We start from the raw sequence: 18,641 nt of genomic DNA on the forward strand, positions 1-18,641 counted from the left end.
TACCTGTAATATTAAAATTTCACATGTTTTTTTTAAATTTTCCGCTTAGAGTCCGTCTAACCGGACTCATGGCCTATTTGGTATTATGTAGGAGTCGAAGCCCGTAAAGATCCACAACGTAAATGCTGCCAATCACATTAAAACAGTCTAAGTCTCCGTGTTACAGTACAACGGTTGCCACAAATTCAAAACGTTATTCTGCTTCACCGCAGAAATAGGCAGAGTACCTACCCGTTGAATTGATTGAATAAAAAAATTCTATAATAATTATTTTTTAAATATGTAAGAACAGGAAGTGGACTAATTTAAATCCAGGTGAATGAAGTTAGATTGCTTTGTGAAGTTCAAATTACGAAACACGTTCGCTTGGATTTCAACAATACGGCATGCTCTCAATAATAGAAGCAGTATTACAAATTAACATTAATTAATAGCGGCGACGGCGGTTGCGTGTGACTCACTTGTGTTTCGTAAGGCAAGACTGTCCAATTAAGAAGTAACAGCATCGATTTGATGTAACAGAGCCTTCGTGTACAAGATCGGTTGTATTTCTCGTGGCTTTCTGTGCAACACTTGTGTATTCACTCGAACACGGCGGAGGCCACTCGGCGATCATTCTAGACCAATATCGTAGGTGTCGACTGAAAACTGATGGCTGTCTCCAGGCGTGTATCGCTTCGAGTTTACAATAAATTTTGTACGTGTATTGTTGTTATATTGGAGGATGTTCGAGATTCTGTTAAATTGTTATTCGAACGATTTAAGATCTCTCAGGTTTCAGATATATTATTGGGATTCGCGTCAGTTTTCAATTTTTTATTTTAGTGAGTACCAATTAAAAACGGAGGATCTCGATTCTAGTCTAGGGGTATGTTTGTTTTTAATTCTGCGCACGTTACCCGAACAGCTATCGGATTTAATTAATTTAATAGCTAATTGAGCTGTTACTTGCGAGTGCCCTTTTGTAACATTTTTTCTGAAAGGTACGTACTAAACAAAAATATTGTTATGGAACTAGGTGTACGGCTTCGGTCACATTATATCTAATCTTATACCTTTAAACGAGCAATTCTTGTATATTAATATATATATATATATATATATATATATAATCTGAATCTCGCAAACGGCTCCAAAGATTTTCATTTAATTTAGTATACCGGCGATTTCGGGGGCGATAAATCGATCTAGCTACGATTTATTTTCAGAAAATGTTGTTTTATTCGTGTTTTCAATAATCAACTGTTCCTGACATCTATTGGCGAACAATAATACTATTTTTCTTAATTGAGGGCAACTAACCGCTTTAAAGACACAACAAGATGGCGTTATCAAAAAAAAAACCGAGCAAAGCTCGGTCATCACCTACTAATATTTAAAATGATAAAACACAGCATTTTTACGAAGAAACAAAAAATTTACCCTGTCACTCTGTACGAAACTAGCTAAAAAAGTACATTCTGTTAGTCTTGTACTGTCTGTCTCAGTACATTCTGTTTCATCTTTGCTGCGAATTCGTCTCTAATTTACGAAAATAGTTTCGTTATGAAACAATCGTAATTACTATTGATTGATTTCTACTGTGGGTAGTTGAAGTGTATACACTAGTTTGTTGAGCTCTCAGTGTTTTTAATTGTTAAAAATATATATTTTTACCTATTCATATCTAAATGCTATAATTTGGGTTCCAAAACTTGCTTCACAACAGCTCATAACAAGTTCTCTCTATTAATATCACTTTACATCATCACTACTGCCACATCATCAATAGCGCCGCATCATGGATCTGTACACTAAGTTACAAGAGGTGGAATCAAGCGTTGTGCAGAGGATGACTGAGTTTGAAGCAATACTGAGCAGTCACCAGTCACCACACACGGACCTAGGCAAGTTGTCACAAGATTTCATCGCATTCCGGAATCTCACACTACAAACACTCAACATGCTCAGGTCACAGATGGAGCTTGTTCTCTTGGGGTTGGACAGGCATGAGATGGCGTCGCGTCGTAAGGTCCTTCTGTTTCATGGAATCCCGGAGTCAGATGCCACAGACCCAGCAACAACAATTGTGGGTATATTAACCAACCAAATGAAGGTGGCTAGTTGCACAGAAGAGGACTTAACTGCTTGCTATCGATTAGGCTCCAACACCAATAAGCCTAGGCCTATATTAGTCAGGTTCCAGAGTTTGAGGCGATGCAATGAAGTGTGGAAGAACAAGACACTCCTGAAGGGGTCTAGGGTCATCATTTCAGAATTTCTGACCAAATCACGTCATGATGTCTTTTTGGAGGCCCGCTCTCATTTCGGCGTTAAGCGCTGCTGGACAACAGATGGGAAAATAATCGTCCTTCTCCCGGATAATAAACGCAGTAAGATTGAACAGATGTTTGAACTTCAGCATTTGAAAACCAAGTTTCCCTCGGCTCAAAAAGCGCAAGGAGCTCCTCAGTCATCTGGGAAATCTCATGACGAACCCAAGACGGCACCAAAATCAGCGGCAGAGCGAGAAATCGGCAAGAGGACGACTCGTCGAAAGTAGTATGGCGGTATCTTGAACTTATTCATAGATGTAACACTAAAAACTTAGTTATCTATTCGAAGTAGTTATAATGTGTTTTTGAACATTATTTCGATCAACTTTCAAAATTACCAACATATAAAAATTTTGATTGTAATAGAACTGACAGATAAGTGATAATCATAGATTATGCACTTAGTAGTAGTAGCAGTAGGGTTTTTCTCGAAGAGAAAAGCAATGGAACTATGCCATACAGCCAACTCTTAAGTTTTATATTGTCAATATAGATTATACATTTACTTAATATATTTGTGACAATGACAATAGGATTTGCGTTTTGTTTTTAGTATGTACATTTTCTGACTTAGATTAAAGTGCTTTGCCAATCTCGAAAGGAGCGTTTGTGAAGTAAGTTACAGTTGTAAATCTTTAGATTTTAGTTTTACGTTAGCTTTATTTATTTTTTAGTGTTTTCTATTATTTTACTGTATTTTTGTTTAGTATATATTTATATTATATTATCTTAGTATGTCAAATTTAGATATTAATGATGCCTTCTTCTCATGCTCTTCCTCAAGCTCGTCTGACATAAGCTATAGTAGTGCATTTAGTGAGGATGATGACTCAACTCATTTGCGAGACTTGATTCAAGCAAAATTTTCGCCGTTTCCTAAGTTCCTCAACATCGTTCACATAAACGCACAGTGTCCCAGCCCACTATCCCGATCTCTTGTCCTCTTTCGATTCCAGTGTCGTCCATGCAGTACTCATCTCTGAATCCTTTCTTAAACCTGCTCTTCCCTCTACTCAGTACTCTCTACCTGGGTATCGCTTACTACGCAACGACAGAACAGGGAAAGGAGGAGGTGGCGTTGCGATTTATCTTCGTTCTGATATTCCTTCTAAAGTTATTGATGCGTCCCCAGGTGAATATGCGCAGTCCGCAGAAAACCTATTTATTGAAATCTCCTTTCACCATACTAAGCTTCTTCTAGGCGTTCTTTATAGCCCCTCTTCTCATGTTGATTATTTCTCCTCTTTCGAATCTAAACTTGAATCTCTTTCCCCCCTTTATGATCATACAATAATTCTTGGTGATTTTAACACCTGCCTTCTGAAATCTGACAGCCGTGCTGAGAAACTTCGTGCGGTAGTTACTTCTCTCAACTTAAATATCCTCCCTCTTGCAGCTACACACTGTGCACCTCAATATCAAGACCACTCCCTTCTGGATTTAATTATTGTTTCTGAATCCAACATGGTTGCTACACACGGACAACTATCGGCTCCTTTTTCCTATCATGATTTAATTTATCTCTCCTACAAGATTCGTCCTCCTAAACCAAAACCCAAATACCTTTTCCTTCGTAGCTTCAAGGGTATAGGCGTGGAGCGATTGCGGGCTGACGCGAGGAATGTTGACTGGTCGACTGTTTTCGGCTCTGACACGATCGATGACATGGTTTTTTCTTTCAATAAAAATATCTCGCTTCTTTATGATAATCATGCTCCCATCAGACGTGTCAGAGTTAAACAGTTACCCTCACCTTGGTTATCCGACTCAATTAGGCAGATGATGGCCAGGAGAGATAAGGCTAAACGCAGATACAGAAAGCTCCCAACGGAAGACAATCTTACAACTTACAAGAAACTTCGTAATTGTTGCAATCAGATGTGTAGAGATGCCAAAAGACGCCATATTCATAGCTCCCTAGAGGGTCTGAACACATGCCAAATCTGGAAATTCCTTAATTCACTAGGCATTGGCAAACAGTTAAACGAAACTTCCTTTACTATTAACCTCGACGCTTTAAATAAGCATTTCTCTCAAGCTCCCATTATTCTTAATGACAGTACAAAGTCATCTACACTATTACAACTTTCCAAAAGGCCTTTACCCATGTGCACTCCTTTTACTTTCACTCCGGTTACAGAGTGTGACGTTAAGAGATCCATCCTTTCTATTTCCACTAGGGCTGTGGGTGAGGATGGGATTCACCTTCAGATGATCCTTCTGCTTGTGGATGAGCTTGTCCCTATCATTACATATATTCTTAACTTCTCTCTCTCAAAAGGCTCATTCCCAAGTAGCTGGAGAAGGGCTCATGTTCTCCCACTTCCTAAGGTCCCTAATCCTTCCTCTTTTTCTCAGTTTCGTCCAATCTCAATACTTCCCATTCTCTCTAAAGTCTTGGAGGGTTTAGTCCAAAGACAGCTCACTATCTACCTTAATAAAAACAATCTCCTCAACTCTTTTCAGTCTGGTTTCCGCCAAGGCCACAGCACGGTCACTGCATTGCTCAAGGTCACTGACGACATTCGCCACGCGATTGATGTGGGGCAGCTAACCGTGTTGACCTTATTGGACTTCAGCAGTGCTTTTAACTCAGTAGACTTTGACATCCTTCTAAGTATCCTTGGATCTCTTAATGTATCTCCACTTGCTCTAACCTGGTTTGAATCTTATCTCCGGGGACGCTCGCAGTGTGTCCGTTCTGATGATTCTACTTCAAAATGGTGTGATTTAACTGCGGGTGTACCTCAAGGTGGCGTACTATCTCCTCTTCTCTTCTCTATTTTCATTAATGAAATTACTCAGGTGCTGACTTCTCACTACCATCTCTACGCTGACGATTTGCAGATTTATAGACATTTTAAAGCTGATGACGTTGCTTTAGCTATTGCTGAAATCAATGGAGATCTTGGTAGAATTAGTGCTTGGGCTAAATCTTTTGGACTTCTTGTGAATCCATCAAAATCACAGGTCATAGTAATTGGCAGTTCCTATAGGTACAACACGATTGACCACATTAATTTGCCCCCTGTGACGCTAGCTGGAATTCCAATCGCTTATTCTAAAACAGCAAAAAACCTAGGTATCGTTCTTGATTGTCATCTCTCTTGGTCCAGTCAGATAAATTTAGTTAGCAGGAAAGTGCATTGCACGTTTCAGTCTCTCAAGCGTCTTCAGCGTTTCTTGCCCTTTGAAGCTAAAGTCACCCTGGCCCAATCCCTTATGCTTCCTCTCCTTGACTATGCAGATGTCTGTTTCCTGGACGCCGCGGAGGGGCTATGGGACAAACTGGAAAGGTTACAAAATTTATGCATACGCTTTATTTTTGGTTTACGTAAATATGATCATGTCTCGCAGTATAGATCACAACTTAATTGGTTACCTATCCGACTTCGCCGTGATGTACATGTTTTATGTATGCTGTTCAACATCCTCAATAACCCAGCTGTTCCCCTGTACCTCCGTGAGCCCTTCGAGTACCAGATGCCCCGAGGTGTACCCTGTCGTACAAGTAGATCCCTTCTCCTTAATTTTCCCCCTCACTCCTCCAGCCGCTACGGCGGTTCGTTCACTGTGCACTCTGTGCGTCTGTGGAACTCAGTTCCACACTCAATCCGTGCAAGTCCCTCACTTGAGGTATTCAGGAAGGCATTAAAGAAGCACTATCTATCAATTTAGTATTACTTATATATATTTATTTTATGTATTTCATTATATATGTACGTGTATGTATATGTTTACGTTATTTATGTGTGTATGTATATATATGTAGTCTAATATATTATGTATTAGTGTTTTATTTTTATTTTTATTAAGTTCTTGTCTAGATTGTAAATTGTTTAGATTGTATTCTTCTACCCACTCATTTAAAGCTTTCCTTCGTTAAGAACGGTTAGCTGGTAGAAAACTCAATTGTTGAGTTAAGCTCGCCATTTTTTTTATATCTTACGCAATTATTGTAATATTAACTGTGTGTACAATAAAGAATAAAGAATATTTTTACTATTGAATATATTTTCGAATTGTAACGAAACAAAATGTATTTAGAATTGTATTGCAATTTTTGCGTCTGTTTAATGTTACGAAACTCGATTTTTATAATTCCATGGTCGTTTTATGTCGAATAGTGAGTAATAAGTTACACTGCCACCGATTAGTGAGAGCTTACAATGCCCTACCAGTCAGTACTGTACAAGTCAATTAGCTTTTTCTGCTTTTCATACTACTTACTAAGGACTGATGCTGGAGAATAATAATATAATGACTAACAGCTGGTCAGAAGTCAGACAAAATATAAATTAATTTAACACTGGTTAGTTTATCCGTAACCGTTATAGCGTAATTACTCAATAATATTTATTTACTATAGTTGATTGGTATTGGTTTTGATTTATTGCTTTTTATCTGTATGTCCATACGCCTATTTATAGGCAAAGCTATAAATCATTTAAAAATAATATGCTAGATATTGAGCAGTTATAGCCTATATTTACGCAAGTCGTAGACATGATTCAAAATACATTTAATATAATCTGAAGTTTTTTTTTGATACATTTTCAATTTCGTACTATAGTTAAGACTTTATCGTGCACACATCTAAAAATTAGGGTCTTAAGAATCTTTTGCTCGATATTAAAATCAAACCAATTGATTAATATAATTTACTATTGATTAACTGTTATCCAAATTGATATATTGCGGTATTTAATCACTTATCTCATATTTAAATTTTACATACTCTTTAAAACAGTTAATTTTAAGAGTTAAATTAAACATATTGTAGACAAATGAGCGTACTGCCCATCTGACGATGAGGGGTTACCGTTACTTATGGCAGCAATACCAGGGGGCCAGCCAAGTCGTTGTCTATTTCTAAGTACTAGTGGTCCCGCAGTAGTCGAAATTCGACTATAATTAATTGGAATTGTAAGTTTGTACACTATTATGATTGTATTTTATACTTCTATAATCGCCAAGGCTACACTATAAAAAAATATTAATAAAGACAAACAATATTTAATGTATTCTCAATTTGACCACGGACGACAAGAACAAAAGTTTGACAATAAATAAATAGTATGCATGCGTGTGTGCGTCAAATACATGGTATTAGTGTATGTTTGATTGTTGATGTATGTTTTCTTTATTGATTTAAGCATTGTGCACTTCTTTATATTCTTTACTAGCGACCCGCCCTCGCTTCGCTTCGGAAACATTAAAACACACATGAAATCAAAAAAATAAAAATAAAAAAAAAATAAAAAAAAGTAGCCTATGTTCATCAGGGACAACGTCGGCTTCTAATGGAAAAAGAATTTTTCAAATCGGTCCAGTAGTTTCGGAGCCTATTCGAAACAAACAAACAAACAAATCTTTCCTCTTTATAATATTAGTATAGATAAGTGTGGAAAATTTCATACTCCTCCGTCCGCACAATTTTCGTAAAAAGGGATACAAAGTTTTTGCTTCACGTATTAATATATAGATTCTCCGCTAGCCTCGGTTGAAGCAGGAATTAATAATTAATTTGGATAATAAGGAATAAGTAACTCGTAGAATTATTTTGTAAAATATCGAATTTCTAATCCTACTATAAACTTCAATTCGTTATTTCTGTTGAATCTTCATTAATTAAATTGATTGGGTGTGTTCTCTTTGAACAGATTTAATTTGGTCTGATACTGCACAGAGCAACTGTCGTCTGTCCTGTGCAAGCCGTGAGAGGAAACGTCTTTAGTAGTTCGTGGCCTCGAGTGTGGTTTGCGAAACTTCAGAAATTGTATGATGAAGTTATAGTGTAAGAGTGTATTTAATCACGATTCTTCTTTTGCTGCTTAGGTTATGAAGAAACGAAAAAGTCCTTCGCTATGGTACATTGAAGAAGGATTGACGACAGGCAGGCAATTATAAAGCTCGTGCCAAATCCCTATGCAGCATGATAATAGAATATGCTGCGCCGATGCCACATTATGTTTTTTTTTTATTTTGTTTATTGCCCTTGTAGGCAGACGAGCACACGGCCCACCTGATGGTGAGTGGTTACCGTCGCCCATAGACTTCAGCAATACCAGGGGCAGAGCCAAGCCGCTGCCTACGGCTAAAGGATAAGGTAGGATAAGACTAAGAAGCAGAAGTCATGGGCATAAGCAAAGTGCACTATGCCGACTCTTTCTAACACTAGCTGTTCGTGTGTTCTGGTGCGAAAGTTCAAGAAAAGCTTGTGTTTCAATGATGGTATTAATGTTGGGATGTTTATTAGCGCCCGTAATCACTTAATACAGGAGCTCATCTACTTATTTATGACGACGAGATAAATCTGCCGATGAAGTGCCTGTTTTACCGTAACTGCATACGGGAATATACATTTTTTTTTATCTATCACTCTTTTTTATTATATTCATTTTGTTTTTTCTGTGTGTATAATTAAATCAATACTTTTTTTCGAAAACGCAACCATTTTATTATAGACACTATGTTATAATTACACCATTAGCTCCCGCGTATTAGGTATCTCCACGTATGAAACTGTTGCTAGAAATACATATATACGACGAATCAATGAAAAATATTTATTACTTTAGCTAGAAAATAGGAAGTTTAAAGAAGAAATAATATGTGTTGTAAGTAATTTATGCGTATTGAAATAAAATGTATGCAAATTGAAAAGAAAACTGACAAATCCACATTTTAATACACTTAACCGCCTTCCGCTATCAATTAGTTTGAGTAATAAATTAGATACATTAGTTACAGGGACAGTGACAAATTGGATCTGGTTTTACATGTGGAACAAAGTATTTTTAAATTTAAATCAAACGTACCTAATATTACTTTCAGTCATTATATTCATATATTATAGTTATTCAAAACCATTTAAATCCAAGAGTATTTTAAAAGGTATCAAATTATTTTTATGCAATTTTTTTTTGGGGAATCAATAATAGTGCAACAATAATAATTCGCTAGTGATCGTATTAATGGAATATGAAAACATATTATATATATATCATATTATTAAATAACACCATATGGCGCAGATGTCTGATGTTTTTGTTTTTTGTTTTCGAGTATAAACGCCATTACTCTCTCTCTCACACACACACGAACTTTAGAAAAGCATCAACGATTGGAGTTTTTATATAATTTATAAAACAATATTACTTTAATGCGTTCTCCTTCGGAAAATTGGATTTTTTTGAATCGATCGGTTGAATTCTTTCACCACGCCGTGATTTGCGGCTGCAGAGTGTTAGGTGAGATTCGAACCGCAGCAAATGACCTATCCGTTGGTCGATGCTCAACGTCAGCTTCGCGCTAAGATAGAGATTTAGAAGTCGTCGTGGCTTAAAGGATAATACGCCGGGTGCATTCGTATCTAACGATGCACAGGTGTTCGAATCCCGCACGCGGGCACCAATTTTTCTAATGAAATACGTACGTAACAAAAGTTCACGATTGACTTCCACGGTGAAGGAATAAATAACATCGTGTAATAAAAATCAAACCGCAATATTATAATTTGCGAAATTACTGGTGGTAGGACCTCTTGTGAGTCCGTACGGGTAGGTACCACCATCCCGCCTATATCTGCCGTGAAGCAGTAATGTGTTTCGGTTTGATGGGTGGGGTGACCGTTGTAACTATACTGAGACCTTAAAACTTGTAGATATCTATAGGGTCCAGTAACCACTTACCACCAGGTGGGCTGTGAGCTCGTCCACCCATCTAAGCAATAATATAGCGATAGCAATAATATAGTCGAATGAAAAAAAGGTATTAGATTTTATTTTTGAAATTTTACATTTTACCCTTTAAAGGAGAACGCGTGCTTGCTTCACAGATTTAATGATACGGTGGAACTAACTATCATCCAGTGCGGGCTCGAAGTACGCTTTCCACCATATTGAAGATCCTTGTCTTACGGGAAGAGTAAGGTATTATCTAGTGATCGATAGTAGGAATTTAAAAGCAGTAACCGTTATAGATTCTATTAAATCTTAACAGTCCCTCATTATTAGTGCGTCTTCATCAATTATCATTGACATCATTTTAAGAATTTTTTTATCCTGATATCAACCACACAATCGTATTTGAGAGAGATGCAAATTAGTCGATGGTCATTAATATCGTTGTCAACGGCCGAGGGTAGTCGAATGACAACAATCCGATTTGATTTAGGTACGTTAATACAGGCGAGTGCAGGAATCGGCGGATACACAATACACGTCATCCAGAGACCAGGAATTTGTAACGGCTTTTTGTCTAGTCTGTAGGCAAAGATACTGAAAGATTTTTGCAGACCCAATTTTTCGTCTTCTTTTACGAAGCAATTGTGGATTTGAGTTTGAATTCTTTGAGTGATTCAATACAATGGAGATTTCGACATCTACTCCCGAAGTAGCCTCTAAATTCACATTGGATTTGTTTTTTGATATTCGCCGGTAAAAATAAAATCTGAATTTGTTATAAATTTTGGGCAATTTCATGTTCTGTACCGTAAGTAATGGTGTTAAATTTCTGAACGTCAGTGTCAGCGAGCGACTTCCACCATGACACCAACTCTCTTTCAAATCCAGTCGCCAAGAGCAACGCATCAATTTTACATTTCTCTTATATTAAGTCTTTAATTATTCATATAAGGATAAAATAAATATCACAGTTACTACAATGCAACAAATGGTTTCATTAATTAAAAAACCAAGCAACCAATAAAAAAAAAAGCAACTTCGTATTTTTAGCTTTAGATTTCTAGAGCTTGTCTGGTTTAATTAACAATTATTTCACGCCCCTGGCATTTCTAATTTGCATGTGCAGCGTTAGTAACTTTCAATAGAATAGAACTTATACTGTTGATGTAATGTTTTTGTTGAGGATAGAATACTGATTTTGAGATGGTCTAACTAGATAGTCTAACTCGAACAAAGTAAATTGTTGTATTTATATTTATAGCTTTATTAAGTTTTTGTTGATGTTCACCTCTAGCTATTTAATGTTGTTATAAAATCAACATCTCACTATATTTACAGATTAACTTCCGCTGCTAAGAAACGGGATAATATTTTTTATCTCAGTGCCGTAAAGATAACAAAGATATCTTATCGCAGTAAATGACGTTATTATTCAAATGGCCTTGATTTGTTTCAAATTAACTCAAGCTGTAAATAGTTATAACGTTATAATATAATTATTTAATCAGCACAGGTTTTAAGCCTAACTTTATATGTATTTTAAAGGTCTTGAATTGTATGATTGTTACGCAAACTGTAAACAATTATGTATTGTTATAACTTTATAATGTGTGACATTTATTAAGATTTCTTTAAACCCAACCTTTGGCTACAATACTTCACTAAATCGTGACCGAAACAAGGCCAGAAGAAGTTTATTTACGAGGACTTAAATTTCCCTCATAAAAAAAAATCTGACGATCGCTGGAGGCTGGCAAGAAGTGGATGAGGAGAGCCGAAGACCGGGCTCAGTGGTGTGGATTGGGAGAGGCCCATTTTCAGCAGTGGACGACTGTTGGCTCTTGATGATGATGATGATGAAATTTTCAAACATATTATTAAAATTATTGGTGTTGTAAAAACTCATTTAAATAGTCTGCGTTCAAAGCAGTTTATAGATAAAGTTCAAAAGCATAAGATCGGATCTACTTTTTATGAATAGCAATTATGTAAAGAAATGTAATCCTAAACATTTATTAGGACAAACTACGATTTTATTATACCAAAAAAGTTTTTTCAATATGCGAATATTATTGAAAATATATCTAAAATTAGAAGCGCTATATCTAAAATTAAAGCCAAATGATCTCATTCAACGATAATAATGTTTTTACTTAACTATTTGACTAAGACATATTTTTGTTAATACCACTATAATGATGCCGTTGTAGTTATATTGAGCCTAACTAAAAACCGGACATGAGCTGTCTAGTTCCTTAGGAGTCTTGGTAAAAACTAGTGCTCTCCTGCACATAAGGTTAGGCAAATATTCAGAACTAATCTTGTGGATGTATTATGCGTACGACATGAAAAATAATTTAACACTCATTTAATTTCATTTTCATAAAAAAATTGGCTGTATGGACTATGTTCCCATTACCTGTCCCGTTTGACGCACAGAAACAAAAACAATTTATAGAGGAATGTATTTTTGAACATCGTAGAAATATGTACGGTAACGTTTTTTGCTTAAATTAAACAATATTTAATTAGAACACAAATTATAGCGATTGTAAGCGATTTGGGATTTCTCATTTTGCATGACACAAAGACAAATTGTTTGTTGACATGACATTTGTATAGTATTGTATTGTATATGTATTTGTATGTATTGACTCGTCCACCCATATAATTAATAATAAAAAAATTATGTTAAATAAATCATCGTAGCAATTAATAATTTAAACCTGTCTATGTTTATAATGCTTTAAACAAGACTGGGTGCTCAATCAATATTGATGAATAATTGACACTTTTTACATTGCTAATTCCAATGTAAAAATTTGTGGTTAACTTGCCGACCCCCAACCCTTTCTAAGAATATATATTTTAGAGCGTTCATTACGAATTTTAAAACTGATATTAATTGACTAAACTGGACGTTTCCGTGTTGTGCATCGAGCACGGATATCGCATGTTAGAAGCACCGGATCAGTGAAATTAATCTTGAACACAAAATTTGTATTCATTCTTTGGCGTGCGGAAGAATCGACATGAGTCTAATTTTTATAATTAGCGACCGTTTCTCGGTACTAATAAAGAGTGTAGATTTACTTTAAAAAAATGTAAAAAAATATACAAATAGTCGATATCAGTCAGGTTAGCGTGGTATGGACATGTGATGCGTAGGAGATGTATGGAAATGGTAGTGCAAGGTAGAGGGGGAAGAGGTCGACGGATTAAGAAATGGATGGAGTGTGTGAATGACGATATCAGAAAGAGAGGAGTGAGTGTTGAGATGACGGCTGATAGAAGAAAATGGAAGAGAAAAATTAGCTGTGCCGACCCCACCTAGTGGGATAAGGTGGAGAAAAAGAAGAAGAGTCAGTTACGTTTTACGTTAAAGGTTTACTTTATTTGTCTGTTTCGTGTGAATTGTTCATTTATTTATTTATATTTGATTCATTTCAATTTGATTTAAGCTCCAATCTTAATAAAAACTGTCACCGTATAGGAGTCAGTAAGTATTGTTATAAAAAAAATCCTTTTACGGTTTAATCTCGCGTATTTTATTGTCATTATATTAATTACGACGTTTCTAATAGTTTACAGTTTTTTACGTAGAAACTATATTTATTGCAAACTAGCTGACCCAGCAGACTTCGTAGTGCCTCAATCGATAAATAAAAGACCTAAACTTTTGTATAAAATAAACTTAAAGCAAACAAAAGGAATCCGTCCCACGGGGGACACATCAAAGGAAAAACAAATTTGTTAATTTTATTGAATTCCGAGTATTTTCATATTTATCTAAGTACCTTTTAAACCTTCTCTGGACTTCCACAAATAATTCAAGATCAAAATTAGCCAAATCGGTTCAGCCGTTCTCGAGTTTTAGCGAGACTAACGAACAGCAATTCATTTTTATATATATAGATTTATTGCAAATTTACTGACACCCGTAAGTTTTACATATCGATTTTCAGTACATATTATAAAATGTAGCGTACCTACAAAGGACAGTGACCTGAATGACATGTATATCGAATAATCGAGTTCGGAAGACCGAGAGGTTGTCAGACGCTGTTTAGTTTTAGATCGGAGGGTCCGAGCGGCCGTCTGGCCAGACAAAGAGACAAACGAAATTAATCGAGCCCGTACTACGCGGTAATCCAATCGCAAGGCCTCTATGCCTTTTAAACAGATCAGCCATGACTCCGGGCCAACTTGACTTGCAAAAGCTAAGATGTTTAGGCGGGGAATTGCTTCGTCAAATATTGCTTCGAAATTGTGTTACGGGTCGAATTGACGTTTCTGATATCAACCATGTGGATTTTATTTGGACTATGAATACTTCCCATTTTTATGCGCAATTTGTACACGGTTTGGATTTACGAAGTTTTTTGGTTGCAAATATATTGTGGCCTATTGTTTCGAGTTCCACTCTTTAAATATAAAAAAATCAGAATCTATAAAATAATATTAATAAGTGAAGCAAAAACTTTATACCCCTTCTTACGACAATTGCGTGGACGGAGGAGCATGATATTTCCTACACTTATAGAGAAATTGTTTGAATGGGAGTGCAGAATGTTAATATTTTTTTTAAAATTATGCATACAAAGTACATTAAATCAATAAAAAAAACATTACACACACTACTATGTATTTGACACACACACACTGATGCATACTATTTGTTTATTGTCAAAAATTTCTTATTGCCTATAGTCTGTGGTCAAATTGAGAATATCATAAATAAATATCACTTTTTTGGCGGGAACGCGAGGAGTGAAGTTGTGTGATTTGTTTTATTTTGTTTATTTAGTGTTTCTTCAGGTTTAAATGTGTAATAACTGTGGTTTATTAGCTGTTTAATATCTGTGAAAGTGCACAAATGTGCGAAAATGAAACAGCTGCTGGACGTAGCTTCTCGGGATCCTTCAAAAAGTCCACTGAAAAAAATCTCAGTAAATGACCACCATTTTACTGAGATTATATTTCATCCCATATCATCTCATCTCATTTCATTTAATTTCATCGCAGTTGATTAATGTCTCAAATTAATCATCTTCATTTCATTTCATTTCACTCCGTATTATCATTTTTCATAAAAATATGAATATAAATTAAAATAAGACATGACTTAAAGGTCTTAGTTACCAGGTCATCAAATCCCTTAAAAAAAATAGCTTAGATATTGTTTGTCTTTAATATTATTTGTCTAAAGTGTAGATTATAAAAGTATAATAGTCTTGGACAATAGAATCATAACAGTGTGTGCACAAACCTATAATTTCAATTAATTATAGTTGAATTTCGACTACCGGGGGACCACTAGTAATATATAAAGCTGATTAAACAAGGATCAGTAAATCAACCTATATGATATCCGGGTAATTAGATTAGAGTATATCATTATTCCAAAGAATGCAATATCATTTAGCGATAACGAAAAGTGCAGATAAATTAAAATGAAATTTATAATAGCACCGGCACAAGGATAAAACAGCTCTGAGTTTGGCGACATCAATTTACGTACAATGTCAATTTGTGCAGAAAACGCCCGAGTCCGGGACACAGGGCCTCATTAGGGGCGAGCGGTCGCAATTAAATCGCACGTCTTTTGCGACTTAACGAGCGTCGCCCAAATTGAACCCCGCCTCCCTGGACATGCGTTAAATAAATACACGTTTTGTGTCCAAGCCGTAATAAATATTTGACGCGATTACATCTTTGTACGTGTGTACGGTTTACGGAAGAACCCTGAAGGTAACTATACTTGAGACCTTAGAACTTATATCTCAAGGCGGGTGGCGCATTTACGTTGTGGATGTTTATGGGCTCCAGTAACCACTTAACACCAGGTGGGCTGTGAGCTCGTCCACACATCGAAGCAATAAAAAAAAAGGTTGCTACGAGAACTATCAATAATATATCCACTAATCATGCATAATAACAACCACGTTATACGAACCTACATATACATAGATTTAAGAAAACTATTAAAGAACATCTGTGCAATAAAGCTTACTATAAAGTCAATGATTATCAAGAAGATTGCACAAAGTGGGAATGAGTTGCTCGCTCCGGGCATTTCAATATTGCAATAATTGTTACGTTATAAAACTCATTGTAAAACTGAATATTTAAAAAAAAATCTAAAAAAAAACAAATAAATATTTAAAAAAAAAAGACATGCCCGCTTAGTTTCTTGCCAGTTCTTCTCAGGACGGAGGCTAGTTTTTGTGAATTGGCGGTAGTTCTTTTTGACGTTCAACAAGTATGTACTTTCATTTATGTTGAATTGAATATTTTTATTTTATTTCATTTGATTGATTGAAAACCGCACAAAACGTTTTTGTTTCATCCGTAAAGGTTAGCACAACCGAATATTAAAAACTTACGATGCCGGCAAGTATGCGTCGTTTGTTGAGAATAGGTAAGAAGTTGGTATTTTAGAGGGCGGCTCGTTAGTGGCAGTGCGGTGGGGCTGATTGCCGATTGAGCGGCAATTGCCTTGATTGACGGAGCCCGCACGCGCCCTAACGAACCTGCTTTCAGTCGCGTGGACGTGCCTCATATGCGAAAGCCTCAAGCTCGCTGCCTTACTAAAATACTACTTCACTTTAGTATTATTTAGAATGTTTGTTCGATGATGGATATTCAATTAAAGTAAATTTATTGCGTGATATTCAAGCGATGTTGCAACTAATACTATGCTTAATTTAAATACACCTACAAAGCGATTAATATTATTTCAACACACAATGACACGTCATAAATCACAATCAAATTCGAATGTGTTTGCTTGGAATGGAACGCGCTTGTCGCTTTGATAGCTACATTACACACGCGGCGTCGTACCTCCACGAACGTCGTGCGTACATAGTAATCAGGAGTACGAAACATCATCGGCGTCTTTATAAAACGGGACCGCAATCCATCATATCAGGACAAAAGGCGTTGGATAAACGGCGGTTGTTTGCGTGAGAGAGCGTTAATTTCGTTAAGGAGTCTCAATCAGGGAAGTCGTGTAAGTAAAGCCGGCGGGCGGCCGCCGCCACGGGAGCGATTCGAGCGAATTACCGTAGCTAGAGGCGCGGGGGCCGACTCGTTAGTTGTTGTTTGCCGAGTGACGCGGGTCAATCAGCAGAGACATGCACGGAACCGCACTTCTTCATCCCCCTCTGTGGCCCCGCACCTGCCACCGCTCGTTAGGCCGCCTCGTCTCTGTCAACTGTGAGACGAGCTTTATCGAATCTACGACGCACGACCCGCGCCGCGGTCGTCCCACTCTTCGCTCTAGTTTAACTCGCAACCGCCGGTAAACATCACAAATCAGTCTTCGACAAATTTATATTTCCGTCAAATAATATTAATTTATCCAATTCAATGTAAATTGTAACTGAACTAGATATACGTGAATTTACCAATCAAATGAGGCCGTCAGTGCAAAAGTGGCCTAAGCTTACCATAGTATAGTTATAATATAGGTTTGAATTTTCATTAATTTCAATTTGAGTAGGCAAAAAAACAATACGAAATAATGCAAAAATAATGTTTACAAAGCTATCTGTAATCTATGGGTGAAACTATGGGCCGGTTTTGCATCAAAATTTATGATATTTTAAATAAATACCAATATACGTCATATAAGCTTGAATATAAAAAAATGTGGGTTAGGCCACTTTTGCGCTGATGACCTCAAATATAGTGCAGTCTGTTGTAATTGTAAACTGTATTTGTCTCTTTCTGTTAGCATATACTCGTATGCATAAGAAGCAATCTCTGATATGCTGTTAATAGGTTGGCAGCCGTGGATTTCAGTAATTGGGTCGAATTCTTTGCGTTCAGTTAATTAACTCTGGCAGCATCTCGACAGCTGCTCTCCATGTGCGTGTTGCATACACTATTTTAGTATTCTAAAATCTTAAATAACAAGTACAGATAGCTTTGCAAATGTAAATACATCTAGACTTATAAAGAGAATATTAATGTAATTTAGCATCAACGTAACTAACTATGTAAAAAAAAATTTTTATTTTTTTATTCCTTAGATTGGTGGACGAGCTCACAGCCCGCCTGATGTTAAGTGATTACTGGAGCCCATAGACATCTACAACGTAAATGCGCCACCAACAGATATAAGTTCTAAGGTCTCAAGTACAGTTACAACGGCTGCCCCACCCTTCAAACCGAAACGCATTACTGCTTCACGGCAAAAATGGGCAGGGTGGTGGTACCTACCCGCACGGACTCTCAAGAGGTCTTACCATCAGTAAAAAGTGCCACAGTGTGTGGTAAAGAAGTGCCACATAGTTCTTCCCATAAATTTTAATGCTCCTCTAATCAAAAATTTAAGTGTTTATAATACTTAAGGTCGTATTTCTTTACAATGTAGCATATACATGGATCTGTTAAGTTGCATTGGCGACTTATTTAATATGGATATCCAGGGAAAAAAAACTCTGATCATTAAATTCGAACTCTCGTACCGCATAGGACGTTAATTAGAAAGGAACTTATTGTTAGATCAAAAACTTTGGAACCTCCGTTTCTGAATTAGTCCTTAGCGTTTTTGTCCGGGCCAATTTATTTGGTTCACGAGACGGCGTCGACCGTTCGTTGTGTGCAAAACTGGGTACTTTTTGTCCAC

The 18,641-nt window shown here is 36.5% G+C and overlaps 1 protein-coding gene and 1 long non-coding RNA gene across 3 annotated transcripts in view; both read right to left on the reverse strand.

The window, feature by feature from the left end:
• The window catches only part of LOC114245891 (LIM domain transcription factor LMO4), a 174,323-nt gene that overhangs the window by 58,430 nt on the left and 97,252 nt on the right, over positions 1-18,641 (reverse strand). The window lies entirely within an intron of this gene.
• LOC149503085 (uncharacterized) lies at positions 1,609-6,584 on the reverse strand. The gene is made up of 2 exons (XR_016325753.1): positions 5,698-6,584; positions 1,609-5,603 (listed from the first exon to the last, which is right to left on the reverse strand). It is a non-coding gene; the product is annotated as an uncharacterized LOC149503085 (long non-coding RNA).

Source organism: Bombyx mandarina, chromosome 04, assembly GCF_030267445.1.
Source record: "Bombyx mandarina strain Sakado chromosome 04, ASM3026744v2".
Taxonomy (NCBI): Eukaryota; Metazoa; Arthropoda; class Insecta; order Lepidoptera; family Bombycidae; genus Bombyx; species Bombyx mandarina.